The sequence below is a fragment of the Trachypithecus francoisi genome, unplaced genomic scaffold (assembly GCF_009764315.1).
Source record: "Trachypithecus francoisi isolate TF-2019V2 unplaced genomic scaffold, Tfra_2.0 Lachesis_group6, whole genome shotgun sequence".
Lineage (NCBI taxonomy): Eukaryota > Metazoa > Chordata > Mammalia > Primates > Cercopithecidae > Trachypithecus > Trachypithecus francoisi.
Window position 1 is genome coordinate 63,255,131 of NW_022681471.1, and position 27,997 is coordinate 63,283,127.

Genomic DNA, 27,997 nt, shown 5'->3' on the forward strand with positions numbered 1-27,997 from the left:
TTGTATGTTACCTGTATGCTCTAGTCTCATCATGTTTAGTATTCTTTTCTTTGAGTCGACTTTACGTAACCTGATGACTATGTGCCTTGGTGATTATCTTTTTGCAATGCATTTTCTAGGATTTCTTTGTGCTTCTTGTATTGAATACCTAAATCTCTAGTGAGGCAAGGGACGTTTTCCTTATTTATTCCATCAAACAAGTTTTCTGAACTTTTAGCCTCCTCTTGTTTCTCAGGAGCACCGATTATATTTGAGTTTGGTTGTTTCACATAATCATGATTTCACATTATTTTTCTCCGTTTTTCTTGGAGACTTTGCTCATTCTTAAAACCCTTTTTCTCTATCTTTGGGTAAATTTGAAAGCTTGTCTTTGAGTTCTGAAAATCTTTCTTCTATATTATTGAAACTTTATACTGTTTTTTTTTTTTTTTTTTTTTTTTTTTTTTTTTTTTTTTTGAGACGGGGTCTCAGTGTTGCCCAGGCTGGAGTGCAGTGGTGCGATCTTGGCTCACCGCAAGGTCTGCCTCCCAGGTTCATGCCATTCTCCTGCCTCAGCCTCCCAAGTAGCTGTGACTACAGGTTCCCACCACCATGCCTGGCTAATATTTTGTATTTTTTTTACTACAGATGGGATTTCATCGTGTTAGCCAGGATGCTCTCCATCTGACCTCATGATCCACCTGCCTCAGCCTCCCAAAATGCTGGGATTGCAGGCATGAGTCACCACAACCGACCCATATCCTGATTTTTTAACAATTTATTTAAATGTGGATTTTTAACTTTCTCTGGTATCTCTTGAGTAGCTTAATAATCAGCCTTCTGAATTATTTATCTGGTATTTCAAATATTTCATCTTGGTTTGGATCTAACGCTGGGGAACTAGTGTGATATTTTGAAGGTGTTAAAGAACACTGTTTTGTCATATTACTAGAATTACATTATTTTCTTCTCATTTGGGCATACTGTGTCTTCAAATTTTTCTTGAGTTTATTTTTAATTTGACTTAAGAAATTATTCCCAAGGGCGGAGCAAGATGGCCGAATAGGAACAGCTCCAGTCTCCAACTCCCAGTGCGAGCGACACAGAAGACCGGTGATTTCTGCATTTTCAACTGAAGTACTGGGGTCATCTCTCTAGGGAGTGCCGGACAATCGGTGCTGGTCAGATGCTGCAGCCTGAACAGCATGAGCTGAAGCAAGGCGAGGCATCGCCTCACCTGGAAGAGCAAGGGGGAAGGGAATCCCTTTTCCTAGCCAGGGGAACTGAGACACACAACACCTGGAAAATCGGGTAACTCCCACCCCAATACTGCGCTTTAAGGAAACAGGCACACCAGGAGAATATATCCCACACTGGCCGGGAGGGTCCCACGCCCACGGAGCCTCCCTCACTGCTAACACAGCAGTCTGCGGCCATCTATCCGCAAGGCAGCAGCGAGGCTGGGGGAGGGGCACCCGCCATTGCTGAGGCTTAAGTAGGTAAACAAAGACGCTGGGAAGCTCGAACTGGGTGGAGCACACAGCAGCTCAAGGAAGCCTGCCTGTCTCTGTAGACTCTACCTCTGCGGACAGCGCACAGCTGCAGTCCATTGGGGAAAGAGCGGGGCCGGTGCAGACGCGAACGACTCGGTCTGACAGCTTTGGGGAGAGCCGTGGATCTCCTAACGCGGAGGTTGAGATCTGAGAACGGACAGACTGCCTGCTCAGGTGGGTCCCTGACCCCCGAGTAGCCTAGCTGGGAGACATCCCCCACTAGGGGCAGTCTGACACCTCACACCTCACAGGGTGGCATCACCCCTGAGGGGAAACTTCCAAAGAAAGAATCAGACAGGTACACTCGCTGTTCAGCAATATTCTATCTTTGGCAACCTCTGCTGCTGATAGCCAGGCAAACAGGGTATGGAGTGGACCTCAAGCAATCTCCAACAGACAAACAGACAGTCCTTCTGACTGTCAGACGGAAAACTATCCAACAGGAAGCACACCTATACCAAAACCCCATCAGTACGTCACCATCATCAAAGCCCAGAGACAGATTAAACCACAAAGATGGGGAAGAAGCAGGGCAGAAAAGCTGGAAATTCAAAAAATAAGAGCGCATCTCCCCCTGCAAAGGAGCGCAGCCCATCGCCAGCAACGGATCAAAGCTGGTCAGAGAATGACTTTGACGAGATGAGAGAAGAAGGCTTCAGTCCATCAAACCTCTCAGATAAAGGAGGAATTATGTACCCGTGCAAAGAAACTAAAAATCTTGAAAAAAAGTGGAAGAATTGACAGCTAGACTAATTAATGCAGAGAAGATCATAAACGAATGACAGAGATGAAAACCATGACACGAGAAATACGTGACAAATGCACAAGCTTCATAATACCGACTCGATCAACTGGAAGAAAGAGTATCAGCGATTGAGGATCAAATGAATGAAATGAAGCGAGAAGAGAAACCAAAAGAAAAATGAAGAAAAAGAATGAACAAAGCCTGCAAGAAGTATGGGATGATGTAAAAAGACCAAATCTACGTCTGATTGGGGTGCCTGAAAGTGAGGGGGAAAATGGAACCAAGTTGAAAACACTCTTCAGGATATAATCCAGAGAACTTCCCCAACCTAGTAGGGCAGGCCAACATTCAAATTCAGGAAATACAGAGAACGCCACAAAGATACTCCTCCCTCCACAAGAGCAACTCCAAGACACAAATTGCCAGATTCACCAAAGTTGAAATGAAGGAAAAAATCTTAAGGGCAGCCAGAGAGAAAGGTCGGGTTACCCACAAAGGGAAGCCCATCAGAATAACAGCAGACCTCTCGGCAGAAACTCTACAAGCCAGAAGAGAGTGGGGGCCAATATTCAACATTCTTAAAGAAAAGAATTTTCAACCGAGAATTTCATATCCAGCCAAACTAAGCTTCATCAGTGAAGGAGAAATAAAATCGTTTACAGATAAGCAAATGCTTAGAGATTTTGTCACCACCAGGCCTGCCTTACAAGAGACCCTGAAGGAAGCCCTAAACATGGAAATGAACAACCAGTACCAGCCATTGCAAAAACATGCCAAAATGTAAAGACCGTCGAGGCTAGGAAGAAACTGCATCAACTAACGAGCAAAATAACCATTTAATATCATAATGACAGGATCAAGTTCACACATAACAATATTAACCTTAAATGTCAATGGACTAAATGCTCCAATAAAAGACACAGACTGGCAAACTGGATCAAGAGTCAGACCCCTCAGTCTGCTGTATTCAGGAGACGCATCACACATGCAGAGACATACATAGGCTCAAAATAAAGGGATGGAAGAAGATCTACCAAGCAAATGGAGAACAAAAAAAAGCAGGTTGCAATCCTAGTCTCTGATAAAACAGACTTTAAACCATCAAAGATCAAAAGAGACAAAGAAGGCCATTACATAATGGTAAAGGGATCAATTCAACAGGAAGAGCTAACTCTCCTAAATATATATGAACCCAATACAGGAGCACCCAGATTCATAAAGCAAGTCCTAAGAGACCTACAAAGAGACTTAGACTCCCATACAATAATAATGGGAGACTTCAACACTCCACTGTCAACATTAGAGAGATCAACGAGACAGAAAGTTAACAAGGATATCCAGGAATTGAACTCATCTCTGCACCAAGCGGACCTAATAGACATCTATAACTCTCCACCCCAAATCAACAGAATATACATTCTTCTCAGCACCACATCGCCCTATTCCAAATTGACCACATAATTGGAAGTAAAGCACTCCTCAGCAAATGTAAAGAAGAAAGTATAACAAACTGTCTCTCAGACCACAGTGCAATCAAACTAGAATTCAGGGCTAAGAAACTCAATCAAACCGCTCAACTACATGGAAACTGAAAACCTGCTCCTTGCTCCTGAATGACTACTGGGTACATAACGAAATGAAAGCAGAAATAAAGATGTTCTTTGAAACCAATGAGAACAAAGATACAACATACCAGAATCTCTGGGACACATTTAAAGCAGTGTGTAGAGGGAAAATTATAGCACTAAATGCCCCAAGAGAAAGCAGGAAAGATCTAAAATTGACACTCTACTAACATCACAATTAAAAGAACTAGAGAGGCAAGAGCAAACACATTCAAAAGCTAGCAGAAGGCAAGAAATACTAAGATCAGAGCAGAACTGAAGGAGATAGAGACACAAAAAACCCTCCAAAAATCAATGAATCCAGTTGTTGGTTTTTTGAAAAGATCAACAAAATTGACAGGCCGTTAGCAAGACTAATAAAGAAGAAAGAAGAGGAATCAAATAGACGCAATAAAAAATGATAAAGGGGATATCACCACCGACCCCACAGAAATCCAACAACCATCAGAGAATACTATAAATGCCTCTATGCAAATCAACTAGAAAATCTAGAAGAAATGGATAATTTCCTGGACCTTACACTCTTCCAAGACTAAACCAGGAAGAAGTTGAATCCCTGAATAGACCAATAGCAGGCTCTGAAATTGAGGCAACAATTAATAGCCTACCCCCAAAAAAAGTCCAGGACCAGATGGATTCACAGCTGAATTCTACCAGAGGTACAAGGAGGAGCTGGTACCATTCCTTCTGAAACTATTTCAATCAATAGAAAAAGAGGGAATCCTCCCTAACTGTTTTTATGAGGCCACATCATCCTGATACCAAAGCCTGGCAGAGACACAACAAAAAAAGAGAATTTTACACCAATATCCCTGATGAACATCGATGCAAAAATCCTCAATAAATACTGGCAAACCGGATTCAGCAGCACATCAAAAAGCTTATCCACCATGATCAAGTGGGCTTTATCCCTGGGATGCAAGGCTGGTTCAACATTCGCAAATCAATAAACGTAATCCAGCATATAAACAGTACCAAAGACAAGAACCACATAATTATTTCAATAGATGCAGAAAGGCTTTTGACAAAATTCAACAGCCCTTTATGCTAAAAACGCTCAATAAATTTGGTATTGATGGAACGTACCTCAAAATAATAAGAGCTATTTATGACAAACCCACAGCTAATATCATACTGAATGGGCAAAAACTGGAAAAATTCCCTTTAAAACTGGCACAAGACAGGGATGCCCTCTCTCACCACTCCTATTCAACATAGTGTTGGAAGTTCTGGCTAGGGCAATCAGGCAAGAGAAAGAAATCAAGGGTATCCAGTTAGGAAAAGAAGTCAATTGTCCCTGTTTGCAGATGACATGATTGTATATTTAGAAAACCCCATTGTCTCAGCCCAAAATCTCCTAAGCTGATAAGCAACTCAGCAAAGTGTCAGGATACAAAATTAATGTGCAAAAATCACAAGCATTCTTATACACCATAACAGACAAGCAGAGAGCCAAATCAGGAATCAACTTCCATTCACAATTGCTTCAAAGAGAATAAAATACCTAGGAATCCAACTTACAAGGGATGTCAAGGACCTCTTCAAGGAGAACTACAAACCACTGCTCAGTGAAATCAAAGAGGACACAAACAAAAAGAACATTCCATGCTCATGGATAGGAAGAATCAATATCGTGAAAATGGCCATACTGCCCAAGGTGATTTATAGATTCAATGCCATCCCCATCAAGCTACCAATGACTTTCTTCACAGAATTGGAAAAACGGCTTTAAAGTTCATATGGAACCAAAAAGAGCCCGCATTGCCAAGACAATTCTAAGCACAAAAGACAAGCTCGAGGCGTCACGCTACCTGACCTGACTCAACTATACTACAAGGCTACAGTAACCAAAAGAGCATGGTACTGGTACCACAACACAGATATAGACCAATGGAACAGAACAGAGTCCTCAGAAATATACCACACATCTACAGCCATCTGATCTTTGACAAACCTGAGAGAAACAGAAATGGGGAAAGGATTCCCTATTTAATAAATGGTGCTGGGAAAATTGGCTAGCCATAAGTAGAAAGCTGAAACTGGATCCTTTCCTTACCCCTTATACTAAAATTAATTCAAGATGGATTAGAGACTTAAATGTTAGACCTAATACCATAAAACCCTAGAAGAAAATCTAGGTAGTACCATTCAGGACATAGGCATGGGCAAGGACTTCATGTCTAAAACCCAAAAGCAACGGCAGCAAACCAAAATTGACACATGGGATCTAATTAAACTAAAGAGCTTTTGCACAGCAAAAGAAACTATCATCAAGTGAACAGGCAGCCTACAGAATGGGAAAAATTTTTGCACCTACTCATCTGACAAAGGGCTAATATCCAGAATCTACAAGAACTCAAACAAATATACAAGAAAAAAACAAACAACCCCATCAAAAAGTGGGGAAAGGTATGAACAGACATTTCTCAAAAGAAGACATTCATACAGCCAACAGAACATGAAAAAATGCTCATCATCACTCGCCATCAGAGAAATGCAAATCAAAACCACAATGAGATACCATCTCACACCAGTTAGAATGGCAATCAGTAAGAAGTCAGGAAACAACAGGTGTTGGAGAGGATGTGGAGAAATAGGAACACTTTTACACTGTTGGTGGGATTGTAAACTAGTTCAACCATTATGGAAAACAGTATGGCGATTCCTCAAGGATCTAGAACTAGATGTACCATATGACCCAGCCATCCCACTACTGGTATATACCAAAGGATTATAAATTACTCTACTACTACAAAGACACATGCACCCGTATGTTCATTGCGGCACTATTCACAATAGCAAAGACTTGGAATCAACCCAATGTCCATCTGTGACAGACTGGATTAAGAAAATGTGGCACATATACACATGGAATACTATGCCGCCATAAAAAAGGATGAGTTTGCGTCCTTCGTAGGGACATGGATGCAGCTGGAATCCATCATTCTTAGCAAACTATCACAAGAAGAGAAAACCAAACACCGCATGTTCTCACTCATAGGTGGGAACTGAACAATGAGATCACTTGGACTCGGGAAAGGGAACATCACACACTGGGGCCTATCATGGGGAGGGGGGAGGAGGGAGGATTGCATTGGGGAGTTAAACATGATATAACGTCATGCACATGTACCCTAGAACTTAAAGTATAAAAAAAAAAAAAAAGAAAATTATTCCCATCTTAAGGATGTGACTTTTAATGTTTTTAGTTTATTATAGCCTAATTTGATTCTCGGTGCTTTTAGAAGTAAAGAAAAAGTTCTTTAGTTACAGAGAGTGTTTATGTGTGAAATTTCACAGATGCTTGTTGTAGTAGTTATCTACTTGGTGTATTGGCAATTTCACTGTCTCCTATGGTGTTGAAATGGCAACAATCTCTTAAAGCTTATCACATTCCCTCATTGTATGAACTTTATTTTTGTTTAATATTTCCCTAGTATTTTATTTACTGAGTGGATGTTTCAGGTTTCAGGCCAGTAGGTGTGGTATTAGTGAGTAGAAATCAATCATACCTAAAGCATATGTGTAGGTGCAATACCCAATGGTGAACAAAAGTCCCGTATTGATAAATATGGCTGAGGGTTCTCTCAGTAAGACACACTGAGGTTTTCCATAGTGAAAGGTGGGAACAACTGCAATTCCCTGGCCAGGCAAGCAGAAAAGCCCTCCACCTCCCAGCCTCACTCCTGTCCCAGTGTTCCAGCTATTTACTTCAATCATGAACTTTTTATGTCCGTAGGAATGTTGATGTTCTGAGTAGAGAGGAACTTTGACTCTGCCTCTCATGCAAACCTGAATCCAGAGAGTGCTTCTCCAACAGATTGCAATCACCCAGATTTCTTTCAGGAAGGTTGTCTATAGGTGCATTTATGCTGAGTTCCCATGGAATAAGCCAAAGCAGTGCTTGCGGTGGTGGACAAGGGGAAACAATTACCCCTTCTCAAAGTTTCTTCACTAGCATGAAGGCTGCTTGACTGTTTTGGTAGAGTCGCAGGATTTCCTTGATGCATCAAGCACTGCAATTGTTTCTCTGCTGTAAGAAACTTCCCACCAGCAGAAAGATCTGGGACCGGAGGCATGCTGTCCAGATTCTTTTGTACCACAGGATTTTCCCTTGATGTGGTGTTCTTCCCCTTTCCCTAAGAGTAGGAGTTCCTAAGCGCCAGATCCCAGTGATTGCTCAGATCCTACTATTGCTCTTCTGGGTCTAGCCACCTAGTGGTGTTGCCACCTGGAGAATGTCTGTAAGAAATCCAGTTCTGTGAACTGTTTTAAGTCTCCCAACAGTGGGCAGTAGCACTAGCTCTGACAGAGGCAGGGAATTGATATAGACTGTGATTTCTTGGTTGTAGATTGTCTTAGTGTACTGGATTTCTTGAATGCTTGTTATAATTGTAGTAAACTTGTCACATGGACAGAATTAGTACCTCTGGTTAGCCAAGTTGTTGTAGGAAGTGCTGATAGCTGAATTCACTCAGCCATTTTCTCCTTCTTGACGACAGTGTCATTCTGGAGATGCTATAGTAGATTGTGTTTGTTGGCCTCCAGCTAGGAGGTGGTGCTTGCAAGAGAGCATCAGCTGAGGTAGTAGATGTATGATTTGAGCTTGCCTTAAGTTGCCCAGGAGAAGTAATCTGCTTTCTCAAGTCATGAGTTGGGCTATAAAGCTTCCCAAAATGTATGTCCTTCATCTTAAGCTATCAGGTTGAGTGGAGGAATTCATCCAGGAAGGGCAGGATCAGACAGGCCTGAACTATGACTTTCTTTGAGCAGTGCAAGTTATGACCCCTGTGAGTGTTGATGGTGGTTTTGGGGACACTGAGCTAATGGTTCAGAAGGGAGTATAACTTCCTCTGCTTCACAGAAGAGTTTTTCACAGGAGTGGGGAGTAGCAAGTGTCAGTAAACCTCACTCAGCACTCGTGCAGCTGGAAAGGCTGATCTTGCTCTAGCAGTGTTCTGCTACCAGCAGCAGATTTATACCCAGGCCATCTGCACACAGAACTCAACCTTCCCCAGGCCATAAGCTTTCCCTGCAGAGATAGAAACCACACCTTTCAAACCCACAACTCTCTCTATCTTCCCACAAGACCAGGTGCTGAGCTCTTGCACTCATGCTGTAGCACCCTCTGACTTGTCCCTTGGATACATGACAAGAGAGCTCATCTCCTTGAGATTATATTACAAAATTTAGTTGGAATATTTTTTCACCCTCTGTTGCAGGAAGTCAGGGACTCCGAAAGGAGGGACTGGCTGGAGCCGCAGCAGAGGAATATAAATTGTGAGATTTCATGGACATTTATCAGTTCCAAAATAAGACTTTTATAATTCCTTATGCCTGTCTTTAATCTCTTAATCCTGCTATTTTCATAAGCTGAGGATGTACACCACTCAGGACCACTGTGATAATTGTGTAATTGTACAAATTGATTGTAAAACATGTGTGTTTGAACCATATGAAATCAGTGCACCTGAAAAAGAAAAAAATAACAGCGATTTTTAGGGAACAAGGGAAGACAACCATAAGGTCCGATGCCTGTGGGGTTGGGCAAAAGAGCCTTATTTTCTTCTTCCAGAGAGCCTATAAATGGACATGCAAGTAGGGAAGATACTGCTAAATTGTTTTCCTAGCAAGGAATATTAATATTAATACCCTGGGAAAGGAATGCATTCCTGGGGGGGAGGGGTGGGAGGCCTATAAACAGCCGCTCTGGGAGTGTCTGTCTTACACGATTGAGATAAGAACTGAGATATGCCCTGGTCTCCTGCAGTACCCTCAGGCTTACTAGGGTGGGGAAAAAACTCTGCTCTGGTAAATTTGTGGTCAGACCAGTTCTCTGCTCTCGAACTCTGTTTTCTGTTGTTTAAGATGTTTATCAAGACAATATAGGCACCACTGAACAGACCCTTATCAGTAGTTCTGCTTTTGCCCTTTGACTTGTGATCTTTGTTGGACCCTTTTTAGTAGTTCTCCATTTTGCTCTTTGAAGCATGTGACCTACTCCCTGTTCTTACACCCCCTCCCCTTTTGAAACTCTTAATAAAAAACTTTCTGGTTTGAGGCTCAGGTGGGCATCATGGTCCTCCCAATATGTGATGTCACCCCCAGTGGCCCAGCTGTAAAATTCCTCTCTTTATACTCTTTCTCTTTATTTCAGGCAGCCAACACTTATGGAAAATAGAAGAACCTACATTAAATATTGAGGGTGGGTTCCCTGATAACCCTCTGACCCCTCCCTGAGCTCATTGGGTGACTTTCCTGAGGTTCCCTGTGAGATATATTTTACTAACAGTTTTAGACTGGGAATACCCGTAAAGCACTTCCCACTTCTGCTTCTACTTTTACATTTCTCGCCACTCACTATATCAGTTCCAGTTCTGGGAAGGTTTAAGGCTTTCTCCTCTGGTCTGGATTTTCAGATTCCCTGGTGGGGATGTGCATTCTGAAGGCAGTATCTCCCCATCTCACACTCTGAGGACTTACCACCATTTGTTGTTGTTGTTGTTTACTTATCTCTCAAAGCAGGCTGCAGACTGCCACCTCTTTCAAAGAGTCTGTAGATTTTTAAAATTTTCTTAAGTTCCCATGTTGATTCTTGGAAACATGTTTACAGTGTGAATCTCTGCACACTATTCTGTCTTTCCAAATGGGAAGGGCACACTAACATTGCCTGCAATTTGACATCTTGGAAAAAAATTAAAATGTATCTTATAATGCTGCCTTAGCTATGTCTCAGAGTTTCTGGTTTGTTGTGTCTTTGTTCTCATTAGTTTCAATTAAATTATTGATTTCTCCATTAATTTTATTATTTACCCAAAGGTCATTGGAATCAGATTATTCAATTTCCGTGTCATTTTGTGGTTTTCAGCTATATTCTTATTCTTGAATTCTATTTTTATTGCACTGTGGTCCGAGAGAATGGTTGTTTTGATTTCAGTTCTTTTGCATTTTCTGAGAGGTGTTTTATGTCTGATTAGGTGTTGATTTTAGAATATGTGCTATGTGACAATGAGAAAAAAGTATACATGTGTATATGTACACACCTATATATAAATATATATTAATATAAAACATAATATAATCTATAATATATATTATAATATATAATCTGTAGATGTCTGTCAGTCCTATTTGACCAGTGCTGAATTTAGGTTCTGAAAATCTTTTTTTTTTCTTTGCCACAATCATCTAATACTGTCAGGTGATGAAGTCTCCCATTGTTATTGTGCAGAACTGTAAGTCTCTTTGAACATCTCTAAGAACTTGTTTTATAAATTTGGGTATTCCTGTGTAAAGTGCATATATATTAGGGTAGTTAGATCTTTTTGTTTAATTGAACTTTTTACATTATGTAATAAATTCTTGGTCTTCTATGATATTTGTTGGCTTAAAGTCTATTTTGTTTGAAATCAGAATTGCAAAGTCTGCTTTTAATCTGTTTCCCATTTGCTCATTCATTTTCTCTCTCTTTTTTTTTTTTTTGTATTTTTATTTTCAGCCTATGGGTGTCATTGTATGTGAGAGTGGTATCTTAAAGACAGAAGACCAACGAGTCTTGGTCTTTTATCCAGCTGCCTCTCTGTGCTTTTAAAATGAGGCGTTTAGCCCACTGACATTAAGTTAATATTGAAATGTGTAGATTTGATCCTGTCATGGTGATCTTAACTGATTATTATGCCGGCTCGTTTGTGTAGTTGCTTTACAGTGACACTAGTCTCTGAACTTAAGTGTGTTCTGTAGTGGCTGGTAACAGACCTTCCCCACCATATTTAGTTCTTCCTTCAGAAGATCTTGTAAGGCAGCCCTGGTGGTAACAATTTCCCTCAGCATTTGCTTGTCTGGAAAGGATCTTATTTTTTTCTTAGTTTATGAGGCTTTGTTTTACCAATTTCTTTTCATTAACAATGTTGAATATTGGCCCTGAATCTCTTCTGGCTTGTAGGGTTTCTAGTGAAACTTCTTCTGTTGGTCTGATGGGCTTCTCCTTATAGATTACCTATTCTTTCTTTCCAGTTGCCTTTAACATTTTTTTCTTTGAATTTTACCTTGAAGAATCTGATTATTCATCTTAAGGATAATCTTCTTGTGAAGTATCTTACTGGGACTCACTGAATTTTCTGAATTAAATGTTGGCCTCTCTAGCTAGGCTAGGGAATTTTCATGGATGATATCCTGAATATGTTTTAAAATTACTTTCATTCTCCTTGTTTTAGGAATACCAATGAGTCATAGATTGGTATCTTTACATAATACCATGTTTCTAGGAGGTTTTGTTTATTCCTTTTTATTCTTCTTTTCTCTGTTATGGTCTGATTTTCTTATTTCAGAAAGCCAATCTTCAAGCTTTGAAATTCTTTTCTCAACTTGGATTATTTTTATGTTAATATTTGTGATGATTTGTGAAATTCTTATAGTGTATTTTCATCTCTATTATGTCAGTTATGTTATTTTCTATACTGGCTATTTTGTCTGTCATCTCCTCTATTGTTTTGTTATGTTCTTAAATTTCATTGGATTGGCTTTCAATGTACTCTTACATCTAAATAATCTTTACTTTTATCCATATACTGAATTTTATTTCTGTCATTTCAACCATCTGAGCCTAGTTCAGAATTCTTGCTGGAGAGCTAGTGCAGCTGTTTGGAGAAATGAAGGCACTCTAGCTTTTTGTGGTGTCAGAGTACTTGAGCTGTTTATTTTCTCATCTTTGTGTGCCGATGTTCCTTCAGTCTCTGAAGTTGCTGTCATTTAGATGTTTTTTTTCTGTGGTCCTATTTGATGCCCCTGAGTGTTCAATTATAGTATAAGGTGGATTCAATTGACTGGCTTTAATTCTGCAAATTTTAGGGTGTCAAGGCTCAGTTTCCAACTACTGGACTGTGTGCTCTAATTCTCAGAGATTCTTATCAGACTTCAACTTTTTTCTCTGACTCTTGATGTTGGAAACCTACTATGTTGGTGGAGGCTGAGGTGCTCCCAGATTGTTTGTCTTTTCACTCCAGTAGGTGGTACCACTTAAGCCATTTCATATAGTGGCAGTGGGATCTATCCCCACTTATACATGTCATCAGCAATGGCAGCAGCAGCAGCATAGCAGGTTGGATGCTTGTTAGCTGAGGCAGGGTGTTAATGGGTATGAGGGTCATGCCTCCCTGCAGACTTTCACAACAGTGAAAGAGGCAGCACTGTTCGAGGGGCTGAAGGACCTCTGTTGACAACTTTCATGTGGTCAGGCTTGTGGTGGTGTTAGCATGGGGGTGGGGCACTGGTAATCACAAGTCTGAGTTTGCTGTCTGTGCACGTTCATACAAGTGGGGATAGCGGGTTAGGTGGGGAAGGGTTCAGTTTTCAATGTGCCTAGTTTCTCTCCAGCAGCAGTGTTGGCACAAGGGCAGGACACTTGTGAGGGCAAGGATGGTGGGCTCTGTTCCCACCAAAACTCTGACTGCAATGGCAGTATGGTGGGGAAAAAAGGCAAAATGCTCTCCTGCCAGCAGCAGCGGTGGGCAGGGTGCATGCACACAGGTACACCGGTGGCGCAGGGAAGGCAAATTTTTCCCATGCACATGCATACCCACAAAGCAATGGGCCCCAGGGAAGCAGCAGTGGGTAAACGGAGTGGGTAAGCTGACACATGGCCATGGGACCACCCTGCTGGAGCTCTCCACAAGTCAGACACAGTCTACCAATGCAGGAGTTACGATGTGGGCCCCAGGGCAACCAAGACTGCACAGTAAGCAGGAACAGCCAGGATGGGGTCCCAGGACATGCCAGAAGATTAAGGGATCCTCAGTTCAGACTAGCCCCATCTGATGGGCAAGACCACTCTGCAGACTTCAGGTTTTTTAGTTCCCCTAGGTTAAAGTCTTCTCTGGGATTAAGTGGAACCTAGGGGTTGGGCATGCCTGGCTCTGCTCCACTACAGATACTCCTTCACCAAACCTGTCAGCTGGTTTTCTGCTTCTACCACCTCTCTAAGCAGTTGCCCTTGCCAATTCAAGTGTTTGTGGTGGTTAAGAGGTCACCTGCTGAAATTTCAGAGGCCCATGGTGAGAGTGGGTTGCTCCCTGCTGTTCAATGTACTTGTTCCAACCTTCCTCTCCCTTCAGTCCAGCTTCTGTGTCTTTCCTCCATCCACTCTCAGTTTCTTCACTTTGAAGATCTGTTAAGAGTGAACCAGTCATCCTGGTCCCTCAGTGGCAGCTGTTCCACCTGGCAGCATCTAGTCAGCCATCTTACCCAAGTCCAGCTGTGGATATTCTCAGATGATTTTTTATTGCTCATTGATGTCCTTTTCTTTCTGATTGAAAAAAGTACTCCCTTTAGTATTTATCCTAGGACAGAGGTAATGTTGATAAAATTTATCAGCTTTTGTTTTTCTGGTAAAGGCTTTATTTCTCCTTCATGTGTGAAGGATGTTCTTGCTAGACTCTTCTAGGGTAGAAGTTGTTTTCAGCACTTTAATATATCATGCCTCACTTTCCTGGCCTGCAAGGTTTTTGCTGGAAAATCTGCTGCCAGATGTGTTGGAGCTTTATTGTATGTTACCTTTTTTTTTTTTTTTTTTTTTCTTGCTGCTTTTAGGATCCTTTCGTTATCCTTGACCTTCGGGAGTTTGATTATTAAATGTCTTAAGATAGTCTCCTTCAGGTTAAATCTGCTTGAAGCTATATCACCTTCTTCTACTTGGATATTGATATCTTTCTCTAGGTTTGGGAATTTATCTGTTATTATCCCTTTGAATAAATGTTCTAACACTTTCTGTTACTATATCTTCTCTTTAAGCCAATAAATGTTAGATTTGCCCTTTGGAGACTATTTTCTAGATCCTGTAGGAATGTTTTTTTTTTTTTTTTTTTTTTTTTAATGAGATGGAGTCTAGCTCTTGTTGCCCAGGCTGGAGTGCAATGACGTGATCTTGGCACACTGCAACCTTCAACTCCCAGGCTCAAATGATTCTACTGCCTCAGCCTCCCAAGTAGCTGGGATTACAGGCACCTGCCACCGTGACCAGCTAATTTTTGTATTTTTAGTAGAGACAGGGTTTCACAATGTTGGCCAGGATGGTCTCCAACTCCTGACCTCAGGTGATCCACACTCCACAGCCTCCGACATTGCTGGGATTACAGGCATGAGCCACCGTACCCAACTTACTTCTTTATTTTTTATTCTTTTTTTTTTCTTTTGTCTCCTCTGTTTTTTTTCAAATAGACTGCCTTCAAGCTCACTATTTTATCTTCTACTTGATCGATTCTGCTATTAAAAGACTGATTCATTCTTCAGAATGTCAGTTCCAATTTTAGCCCCTAGAATTTCTGTTGGATTCTGTTTAATTGTTTCAATCTCTTTGTTAAATTTATCTGATAGGATTCTGAATTCTTTTTTTGTGTGTTATCTTGATTCTTAGAGTTTCCCCAAAACAGCTATTTTTAATTATCTGTCGGAAAGACCACATATTTCTGTCTATCCAGAATTAGTTCATCATGTCTTATTTATTTTATGTGGTGAGAGCATGTTTTTATAGATTATCTTGATACTTTTAGATGTTCATCTGTGTCCAGGCACTGAAGAATTTGGTATCATTGTAGTCTTTACAATCTGGGCTTGTTTGTACCAGTTCTTCTTGGGAAGGCATTCCAGATATTTGAAAATACTTGGGTGTTGTGATCTAAGCTGTATCTGGTTTAGGGGAGACCACAATCCCATAATGCTGTGGTTCTTGCAGATTCATAGAGGTACCACCTTGGTCGTTTTGGAGAAGTTTTTAAAGAATTTTCTGGATTACCAGGCAGAAATTCTTATACTCTTCCCTTACTTTCTCCCAAACAAAAAGAGTCTTCCTCTCTGTTTCAAGCCACTGAAAGTTGCAGGTAAAGTGACACAAACACCACCATGTCCACCATCCTTAGGACTACCCTTGTTCAGACCTGAAGACAGCACTGTACTGGGTCTCTCCCAAGGCCTGCTGTAACCACTCTCTGGCTACCAGCTATATTTGCTTAAAGCTGTGTGATGTTACAATTAGCAGGTAGTAAAATCATCCAGGCTTGTTTGTCTTCTTTCAGGGCAGCAATTTTCCACAGGACCCAAGCAGGTACTTCAGTTTTGTTTGGCAGCCCACAACTAGAGTAAAAACCCTTAAAACTCTACGTGGTGTTCTATTGTACTGAGGCTACACTGGCACTTAAACTCAGTTTTTCCCACTCTTTTATCCCCTTTCCAAGCGTAGAGGAGCCTCACTCAATGGTTACCGTCCCCTCATGCCCATTGTGAGTACTGCAGACTACCACCAATGCCACCTTAAGTCCTAAGGCCTCTTTAATAAGCTTGTGGTGAAACTTGCCGGGCCTGAAACTCACTCTTCATGGCAGTGGGCTACCTTCTGGCCCCGGGAGGTAAAGAAAGACCATCCAAGAGCCAATTTCTGAAATCAGGGATCCCAAACGCCCAGTTGGTACTCTACATTTCTGTGGTTGTACTGGTACCTAAGGTGAAAAACATAGTCTTTTTTTTACTTTTTTCTCTCTTTTCTCAAGAATGAGTTTTTCCCTGTAACCACTACAGCTGGGAATCTGTTAAGTCACAACTTAAGCTAGCAAGTCTCACACAAGTCCCACGCAAGTCTCACACAAGTCCACATTACCTGGGTATCACTGCTGTTTATTCACGGCCCAAGGAGTCTTCAATTAGCAAGTGATAAATTCTGCCAAAACTAGGTTTTTTCCTTCAAGGCAGAAGGTTCCCTTCTGTCCCAGGGTGTGTCTAGAAATGTTTTCTGGAAGCTAGGGCCTGGATAGAGGGCCTCATGACTCTGAGTGATGCTATTTCTTGCTGTGGCTGAAGTGGGTATCCAAGATGCAAGACAAAGCCCTCCCCCTCTTGTCTCTCATTTTAGACCATTCCTTCTGCTTAACAAACTACCTTAGACTGGGTAATTTACAAAAACAAAAAAGAAATTTATTGCTTACTATTCTGGAATATGGGAAGTCCAAGATCATCATGGCAACAGATTCATCATTTAGTGAGAGTCTGCTCTCTGCTTCAAAGATGGTGCTTTCCTGTGTCCTCACATGACAGAAAGGGCAAGCAGGGGATTCCATAAACCTCTGTTATAAGGTGACTAATCCCATTCATGAAGGTTTTACACTCATGATCTAATCATTTTCTAAAGGTCACATGTCTTAATACTATCTTTTGAAATTCATTAGATTCCAACATATAAATTTCAGGGGAGAACATCAATATTGAGACCATAGCACTGCAGCCTTGTCCCTCACAAATCATCTCTTTCTAACATGCAAAATACACTAATTTTATCACAATTAACCCAGACGTCTAAACTAGTTCAAGCATCAACTTTAAAATCTAAATTTGAAGTCTCATCTGAATATCATCTACATAAAATATGAGTGAGACTCAAAGTATGATTTATTCTGAGAAAAATTTTTCTCTCCAGCTGTGAGCCTGTAAAAAAACATTTATGCACTTCCAAAATACAATAATTGGATAGTCATAAGTTAAATATTCTCTTTCCAAAAAGGAAAAGTAGAGAAGAGGAAACGAGTAATGTCTCAAGTAAATTCAAAGCTCAAGAAGCTAAACAACATCAAATTTTACAGCTGGATAAAATTCTTTTACTACACATTCCAAATTCCAGACAAACTGGGAAGGCTGTTGGCCACCACTATGGATTCAGTAGATATTGCTTTTTGCTGTGGACCTATTCTCATGGCTTTACTGGGGACTGACCTGGTGGGGCTCTCTGTGGTTGTCCTGCTCTCAAGGTGGCCCTCTTCCTAGGTTGCATGAACAAGGCTCCAGATTGTTTTATCTTTCAAATTCTAGATGAAAGCAGCCATACACCCATAGCTTGTGTACTCTTTAGTATAGTGAAGATGAAACTCCATGAATGCCTTTAAAATTTGCCACATGTTCCCTGTGGAAGGGCAGCCAAAGTAGCCCACATTGTATCTAGACACAGTGGAATCACACCTTGAATTGCTGAGGTGGTATGTTCCAGAATATGAGCAGCAAAATTTTGAGGCAGTGCCAGGCAGTGAGTGCTCCAGTTCTGAGAACATTGAAGGTTACTCTTTTGGTAATAGCTCTGTCCCTCATTTCTTTATTCTATTTACTTGTGATGGAAGTGGAAATTCCAATGATCTTGGAAATGCCACCAGTTTCATTTTTCTGTTCTCTTAATGAATGACCATCCATATTAATCTTGTAAAATAATCTCTTGACCAAACTTTTGAAGTTCTGTAACGAACATGCTTTTTTCTTTATTCTGTACAACTTGGGCAGACTAGACATTTTCCAAATGTTTAAGTGTTGACATATTTTCAATTATAAATTCTGTTTTTAATTTGTTTCTGTCTTCTTGTATTTTACTATATGCAGTCAACAGATGTCAGGCTGCATGTTCAACACTTTCTTAGATATTCTTCTGCCAAATATCCATTTTCATAACTCAGAAGTTTCCTTCTTCTACAAAACACTAGGGCAAAAACATGATTCAGTTATGTTCTTTGAATCTTTGTAACAAGGATGGTCCTGGGATCCTGCAGGCTACCCGAGTCCCTTGGCTTTACTAGGCATTGTCCTAGTCTGGGCTCTCTTTGGTGGTTTCACCCCTGTGACTGTTCTTTTCCTAGAACCTTAGGATCTCCAGGAAATTATCTGAAATTTATTTATAGTTAGCTATGCCCCCATAGCTGTTGTACTGTGGTACTTGCAGAGTTGCCACCACTCAGATGCTGCCAAGTTTTACCACCTGTGTTCTCTCTGGATTGGTAGCTTCTATGGACCAAAATGCACCTGTAACAATTTGAGCCACATCTGAGATATCTGAAGAGAGATGTACCAGAATGTAGGGAGTAGAAAATTGAAGCAGCTCTTGGCCCCAACTGTCAAGGTCCCACGAGCATCTGAGGAACCTATTTTGACATAATTCTGCCCCCAAGGCCTTGGCACTTTAGTCCTGTGATGGAAGTGGTAGAACATGATGAACTCCAAAATACCTTCTGAATCATTCCTTTATTTTCTTGACAAATAGCCGCTGGCTTCTTTCTATCCACACTAATCTCCTCATCAATGTTTTCTTATCCACATCCTTGGTATTTTTTTCTGCTAAACACTTTTTTTTTGTTTTTTACGACATGGATAGAATCACAATTTTCAAAACCATTAATTTCTGTTCCCTTTTAATTATAAATTTCATCTTTAATTAATTTCTCTTTCATCACTCTTTGAATTTTACATTCTTTCATTCATATTATATAGTTCATACCTATCTTTTTGCATTTTACCATAAACCGTCAAGAAGCACCATGTCATGCTCTCAACGCTTTGCTTATATATTTATTTTGCCAGATATTTTGTTTCATCAATTGCAAATTTCTTATTCCACAAATTATTAGTATAAAACTCAATTTAGCCAAGTTTTTGCCATTTTATTAGAAGTATCAACTTTCTTCCAATTCCCAACAAAGTATTTCTCATTTTAATCTGAGCTATTATTAGAACGGCCTTTAGCATACATATATCTATTATAGATTTTTCTAACGATTACTTCCAAACTTTTCCAAATTTTTGCCATTATCCAAATTCAATTCTGCTTTTATATTTTTAGGTATTTGTTAAATTAGCACCCTACTTCTTCTTTTTTTAAAATTATACTTTAAGTTCTAGGGTACATGTGCACAATGTGCAGGTTTGTTAAACATGCATACATGTGCTACGTTGGTGTGCTGCACACATTAACTCGTCATTTACATTAGGTATATCTCCTGATGCTATCCCTCACCCCCTCCCCACAATAGGACCTGGTGTGTGATGTTTCCCTTCCTGTGTCCAAGTGATCTCATAGATCAGTTCTCACCTATGAGTAAGAATATGCGGTATTTGGTTTTCCGTTCTTGTGATAGTTTGCTGAGAATGAGGGTTTCCAGCTGCTTCCATGTCCCTACAAAGGACAAGAACTCATCCTTTTTTTTTTTTTTTTATTATACTTTAAGTTCTAGGGTACATGTGCATAATGTGCAGGTTTGTTACATAAGTATACTTGTGCCATGTTGGTGTGATGCACCCATCAACTCGTCAGCACCCCTCAATTCATCATTTCTATCAGGTATAACTCACAATGCAATCCCTCCCCGCTCCCCCCTCCCCATGATAGGCCCCGGTGTGTGATGTTCCCCTTCCCGAGTCCAAGTGATCTCATTGTTCAGTTCCCACCTATGAGTGAGAACATGCAGGGTTTGGTTTTCTGTTCGTGTGATAGTTCGCTTAGAATGATGGTTTCCAGCTGCATTCATATCCCTACAAAGGACGCAAACTCATCCTTTTATGGCTAAATAATATTCCATGATGTATATGTACCACATTTTCTTAATCCAGTCTGTAACAGATGGACATTGGGGTGATTCCAAGTCTTTGCTATTGTGAATAGTGCTGCAATAAATATATGGTGCATGTGTCTTTATAGCATCATGATTTATAATCCTTGGGTATATACCCAGTAGTGGGATGGCTGGGTCATATGGTACATCTAGTTCTAGATCCTTGAGGAATCGCCATACTGTTTTCCATAATGGTTGAACTAGTTTACAATCCCACCAACAGTGTAAAAGTGTTCCTATTTCTCCACATCCTCTCCAGCACCTGTTGTTTCCTGACTTTTGAATGATTGCCATTCTAACTGGTGTGAGATGGTATCTCATTGTGGTTTTGATTTGCATTTCTCTGATGGCAAGTGATGATGAGCATTTTTTCATGTGTCTGTTGGCTGTATGGATGTCTTCTTTTGAGAAATGTCTCTTCATATCCTTTCGCCACTTTTTGATGCGGTTGTTTGTTTTTTTCTTGTACATTTGTTTGAGTTCTTTGTAGATTCTGGATATTAGCCCTTTGTCAGATGAGTAGATTGCAACAATTTTCTCCCATTCTGTAGGTTGCCTGTTCACTCTGATGGTAGTTTCTTTTGCTGTGCAGAAGCTCTTTAGTTTAATGAGATCCCATTTGTCAATTTTGGCTTTTGTTGTCATTGCTTTTGGTGTTTTAGACATGAAATACTTGCCCATGCCTATGTCCTGAATGGTACTACCTAGGTTTCTTCTAGGGTTTTTATGGTATTAGGTCTAACATTTAGTCTCTAATCCATCTTGAATTATTCGTATAAGGAGTAAGGAAATAATCCAGTTTCAGCTTTCTAATTCTGACTAGCCAATTTTCCCAGCACCATTTATTTATTTATTTATTTATTTATTTATTTATTTATTTTTATTTTTTAGTATACTTAAGTTCTAGGGTACATGTGCATAACGTGCAGGTTTGTTACATAAGTATACTTATGCCATGTTGGTGTGCTGCACCCATCAACTCGTTAGCACCCATCAATTCATCATTTATATCTGTATAACTCCCAATGCAATCCCCCCTCCTCCCCCCTCCCCGATAGGCCCCGTGTGTGATGTTCCCCTTCCGAGTACAAGTGATCTCATTGTTCAGTTCCCACCTATGAGTGAGAACATGCAGTGTTTGGTTTCTCTTCTTCTGATAGTTTGCTAAGAATGATGGTTTCCAGCTGCATCCATGTCCCTACAAAGGACGCAAACTCATCCTTTTTTATGGCTGCATAGTATTCCATGGTGTATATGGTCACATTTTCTTATTCAGTCTGTCACAGATGGACATTTGGGTTGATTTCAAGTATTTGCTATTGTGAATAGTGCCGCAATAAACATACGTGTGCATGTGTCTTTGTAGTAGAATAATTATAATCCTTTGGGTATATACCCAGTAGTGGGATGGCTGGGTCATATGGTACATCTAGTTCTAGATCCTTGAGGAATCGCCATACTGTTTTCCAATGGTTGAACTAGTTTACAATCCCACCAACAGTGTAAAAGTGTTCCTATTTCTCCACATCCTCTCCCACACCTGTTGCTTCCTGACTTCTTAATGATTGCCATTCTAACTGGTGTGAGATGGTATCTCATTGTGGTTTTGATTTGCATTTCTCTGATGGCGAGTGATCGAGCATTTTTTCATGTGTCTGTGGCTGTATGAATGTCTTCTTTTGAGAAATGTCTGTTCATATCCTTTGCACCTTTTTGATGGGGTTGTTTTTCTTGTGTTTGTTTGAGTTCTTGTAGATTCTGGATATTAGCCCTTTGTCAGATGAGTAGGTTGCAAAAATTTCTCCCATTCTGTAGGTTGCCTGTTCACTCTGATGGTAGTTTCTTTTGCTGTGCAAAGCTCTTTAGTTTAATTGGATCCCATTTGTCGATTTGGCTTTTTGTTGCCATTGCTTTTGGTGTTTTAGACATGAAGCCTTGCCCATCCTATGTCCTGAATGGTATTGCCTAGTTTCTTCTAGGGTTTTTATGGTATTAGGTCTAACATTTAAGTCTCTAATCCATCTTGAATTAATCTTCGTATAAGGGGTAAGGAAAGGATCCAGTTTCAGCTTCTACTTATGGCTAGCCAATTTTCCCAGCACCATTTATTAAATAGGGAATCCTTCCCCATTTCTTGTTTTCTCAGGTTGTCAAAGATCAGATGGCTGTAGATGTGTGGTATATTTCTGAGGACTCTGTTCTGTTCCATTGGTCTATATCTCTGTTGTGGTACCAGTACCATGCTGTTTTGGTTACTGTAGCCTTGTAGTATAGTTTGAAGTCAGGTAGCGTGATGCCTCCAGCTTTGTCCTTTTGACTTAGGATTGTCTTGGCAATGCGGGCTCTTTTTGGTTCCATATGAACTTTAAAGCAGGTTTTTCCAATTCTGTGAAGAAAGTCATTGGTAGCTTGATGGGGATGGCATTGAATCTATAAATCACCTTGGGCAGTATGGCCATTTTCACGATATTGATTCTTCCTATCCATGAGCATGGTATGTTCTTCCATTTGTTGTGTCCTCTTGATTTCACTGAGCAGTGGTTGTAGTTCTCCTTGAAGAGGTCCTTGACATCCCTTGTAAGTGGATTCCTAGGTATTTTATTCTCTTTGAAGCAATTGTGAATGGAAGTTCATTCATGATTTGGCTCTCTGCTTGTCTGTTACTGGTGTAAAAGAATGCTTGTGATTTTTGCACATTGATTTTGTATCCTGAGACTTTGCTGAAGTTGCTTATCAGTTTAAGGAGATTTGGGCTGAGACAATGGAGTTTTCTAAATATACAATCATGTCATCTGCAAACAGGGACAATTTGACTTCTTCTTTCCTAACTGGATACCCTTGATTTCTTTCTCTTGCCTGATTGCCCTAGCCAGAACTTCCACACTATGTTGAATAGGAGTGGTGAGAGAGGGCATCCCTGTCTTGTGCCAGTTTTCAAAGGGAATTTTTCCAGTTTTTGCCCATTCAGTATGATATTGGCTATGGGTTTGTCATAAATAGCTCTTATAATTTGAGGTACGTTCCATCAATACTGAATTTATTGAGCGTTTTAGCATAAAGGGCTGTTGAATTTTGTCAAAAGCCTTTCTGCATCTATTGAGATAATCATGTGGTTTTGTCTTTGGTTCTGTTTATATGCTGGATTACGTTTATTGATTGGCTAATGTTGAACCAGCCTTGCATCCCAGGGATGAAGCCACTTGATCATGGTGGATAAGCTTTTTGATGTGCTGCTAAATCCAGTTTGCCAGTATTTTATTGAGGATTTTGCTCGGTTCATCAGGGATATTGGTCTAAAATTCTCTTTTTTTGTTGTGTCTCTCAGGCTTTGGTATCAGGATGATGTTGGCCTCATAAAAACAGTTAGGGAGGATTCCCTCTTTTTCTATTGATTGGAATAGTTTCAGAAGGAATGGCAACAGCTCCTCCTTTGTACCTCTGGTAGAATTCAGCTGTGAATCCATCTGGTCCTGGACTTTTTTGGTTGGTAGGCTATTAATTATTGCCTCAATTTCAGAGCCTGCTATTGGTCTATTCAGGGATTCAACTTCTTCTGGTTTAGTCTTGGAGAGTGTAAGTGTCCAGGAAATTATCGATTTCTTCTAGATTTTCTAGTTGATTGTGTAGAGGTGTTTATAGTATTCTCTGATGGTAGTTTGTATTTCTGTGGGGTCCATGGTGATATCCCCTTATCATTTTTATTGCGTCTATTTGATTCTTCTCTCTTTTCTTCTTTATTAGTCTGAACGGCTGTCAATTTTGTTGATTTTTCAAAAAACCACTCCTGGATTCATTGATTTTTTGGAGGGTTTTTTGTGTCTCATCTCCTTCAGTTCTGCTCTGATCTTAGTTATTTCTTGCTTCTGCTAGCTTTGGAATGTGTTTGCTCTGCTTCTCCAGTTCTTTTAATTGTGATGTTAGAGTGTCAATTTTAGATCTTTCCAGCTTTCTCTTGTGGGCATTTAGTGCTTAAATTTCCCTCTACACACTGCTTTAAATGTGTCCCAGAGATTCTGGTATGTTGTGTCTTTGTTCTCATTGGTTTCAAAGAACATCTTTATTTCTGCCTTCATTTCGTTATGTACCCAGTAGTCATTCAGGAGCAGGTTGTTCAGTTTCCATGTAGTTGAGCGGTTTGGATTGAGTTTCTTAGTCCTGAGTTCTAGTTTGATCGCACTGTGGTCTGAGAGACAGTTTGTTATAATTTCTGTTCTTTTACATTTGCTGAGGAGTGCTCTACTTCCAATTATGTGGTCAATTTTGGAATAGGTGCGATGTGGTGCTGAGAAGAATGTATATTCTGTTGATTTGGGGGGAGAGTTCTATAGAGTCTATTAGGTCGCTTGGTGCAGAGATGAGTTCAATTCCTGGATATCCTGTTAACTTTCTGTCTCGTTGATCTGTCTAATGTTGACAGTGGAGTGTTGAAGTCTCCCATTATTATTGTATGGGAGTCTAAGTCTCTTTGTAAGTCTCTAAGGACTTGCTTTATGAATCTGGGTGCTCCTGTATTGGGTGCATATATATTTAGGAGAGTTAGCTCTTCCTGTTGAATGGATCCTTTACCAGTATGTAATGGCCTTCTTTGTCTCTTTTGATCTTTGATGGTTTAAAGTCTGTTTTATCAGAGACTAGGATTGCAACCCCTGCTTTTTTTTGTTCTCCATTTGCTGGTAGATCTTCCTCCATCCCTTTATTTTGAGCCTATGTATGTCTCTGCATGTGAGATGGGTCTCCTGAATACAGCAGACTGATGGGTCTTGACTCTTTATCCAGTTTGCCAGTCTGTGTCTTTTAATTGGAGCATTTAGTCCATTGACATTTAAGGTTAATATTGTTATGTGTGGACCTTATCCTGCCATTATGATATTAACTGCAGTTTTTGCTCGTTAGTTGATGCAGTTTCTTCCTAGCATCGATGGTCTTTACATTTTGGCAAGTTTTTGCAATGGTTGGTACTGGTTTTTCCTTTCCATGTGTAGGCCTTCCTTCAGGGTCTCTTGTAAGGAAGGCCTCGTGGTAACAAAATCTCTAAGCATTTGCTTATCTGTAAAGAATTTTTTTTTTCCCTTCACTGATGAAACTTAGTTTGGCTGGATATGAAATTCTGGGTTGAAAATTCTTTTCTTTAAGAATGTTGAATATTGGCCCCCACTCTCTTCTGGCTTGTAGAGTTTCTGCCAAGAGGTCTGCTGTTAGTCTGATGGGCTTCCCTTTATGTGTAACCGATCTTCTCTCTGGCTGCCTTAAGATTTTTTCCTTCATTTCAACTTTGGTGAATCTGGCAATTATGTGTCTTGGAGTTGCTCTCTCGAGGAGTATCTTTGTGGCGTTCTCTGTATTTCCTGAATTGAATGTTGGCCTGCCCTACTAGGTTGGGGAAGTTCTCCGGGATGATATCCTGAAGAGTGTTTTCCAACTTGGTTCCATTTTCCCCCTCACTTTCAGGCACCCCAATCAGACGTAGATTTGGTCTTTTTACATAATCCCATACTTCTTGCAGGCTTTGTTCATTTCTTTTTCTTCTTTTTTCTTTTGGTTTCTCTTCTGGCTTCACTTCATTCATTTGATCCTCAATCGCTGATACTCTTTCTTCCAGTTGATCGAGTCGGTTACTGAAGCTTGTGCATTTGTCACGTAGTTCTCGTGTCATGGTTTCATCTCTGTCATTTCGTTTATGATCTTCTCTGCATTATTACTCTAGCTGTCAATTTTTCCACTCTTTTTTCAAGATTTTTAGTTCTTTGCGCTGGGTACGTAATCCTCCTTTAGCTCTGAGAAGTTTGATGGACTGAAGCCTTCTCTCTCATCTCGTCAAAGTCATTCTCTGACCAGCTTTGATCCGTTGCTGGCCATGGGCTGCGCTCCTTTGCAGGGGGAGATGTGCTCTTATTTTTTGAGTTTCCAGCTTTTCTGCCCTGCTTCTTCCCCATCTTTGTGGTTTTAACTCTCTCTGGTCTTTGATGATGGTGACGTACTGATGGGGTTTTGGTATAGGTGTGCTTCCTGTTGGATAGTTTTCCGTCTGACAGTCAGACAGACTGTCTGTTGGTCTGTTGGAGATTGCTTGAGGTCCACTCCAGACCCTGTTTGCCTGGGTATCAGCAGCAGAGGTTGCCGACGATAGAATATGGCTGAACAGCGAGTGTACCTGCCTCATTCTTCCTTTGGAAGTTTCCTCTCAGGGGTGACTCCACCCTGTGAGGTGTGGGTTGTCAGACTGCCCCTAGTGGGGGATGTCTCCCAGCTAGGCTATCAGGGGTCAGGGACCCACCTGAGCAGGCAGTCTGTCCGTTCTCAGATCTAAACCTCTGCGTTGGGAGATCCGCGGCTCTCCCCAACGCTGTCAGACAGAGATGTTCGCATCTGCACCGGCCCCCGCTGCTTCCCCTATTGGACTTCCGCTGTGCGCTGTCCCCAGAGATGGAGTCTACAGAGACAGGCAGGCTTCCTTGAGCTGCTGTGAGCTCCACCCAGTTCCAGCTTCCCAGCGTCTTTGTTTACCTACTTAAGCCTCAGCAATGGTGGACGCCCCTCCCCCAGCCTCGCTGCTGCCTTGCGGATAGATGGCCGCAGACTGCTGTGTTAGCAGTGAGGGAGGCTCCGTGGGTGTGGGCACCTCCCGGCCAGGTGTGGGATATATTCTCCTGGTGTGCCTGTTTCCTTAAAGCGCAATACTGGGGTGGGAGTTACCCGATTTTCCAGGTGTTGTGTGTCTCAGTTCCCCTGGCTAGGAAAACGGATTGCCTTCCCCCTTGTGCTTCCAGGTGAGGTGATGCCTTGCCCTGCTTCAGCTCTTGCTGGTCAGGCTGCAGCAGCTGACCAGCACCGATTGTCTGGCACTCCCTAGTGAGATGACCCCAGTACCTCAGTTGAATATGCAGAAATCACCGGTCTTCTGTGTCGCTCGCGCTGGGAGTTGGAGACTGGAGCTGTTCCTATTCGGCCATCTTGCTCCGCCCCGCCACCATTTATTAAACAGGGAGTCCTTTCTCCATTTCTTGTTTCTCTCAGATTTGTCAAGATCAGATGGCTGTAGATGTGTGGTATTATTTCTTAGGACTCTGTTCTGTTCCATAGGTCTATATCTCTGTTTGGGTACCAGTACCATGCTGTTTTGGTTACTGTGGCCTTGTGTTATAGTTTGAAGTCAGGTAGCATGATTCCCCCAGCTTTGTTCTTTACTTAGTATTGTCTTGGCAATGTGGGCTCTTTTTTGGTTCCATATGAACTTTAAAGCAGTTTTTTTCCAGTTCTGTGAAGAAACTCATTGGTAGCTTGATGGGGATGGCACTGAGTCTATAAATAACCTTGGGCAGTATGGACATTTTCACGATATTGATTCTTCCTATCCATGAGCATGGTATGTTCTTCCATTTGTTAGTGTCCTCTTTGATTTCACTGAGCAGTGGTTTGTAGTTCTCCTTGAAGATGTCCTTTGCATCCCTTGTAAGTTGGATTCCTAGGTATTTTATTCTCTTGGAAGCAATTGTGAATGGAAGTTCATTCCTGATTTGGCTCTCTGTTTGTCTGTTACTGGTGTATAAGAATGCTTGTGATTTTTGCACATTGATTTTGTGTCCTGAGACTTTGCTGAAGTTGCTTATCAGTTTAAGGAGATTTTGGGCTGCGACTATGTGGTTTTCTAAATATACAATCATGTCATCTACAAACAGGGACGATTTGACTTCTTAT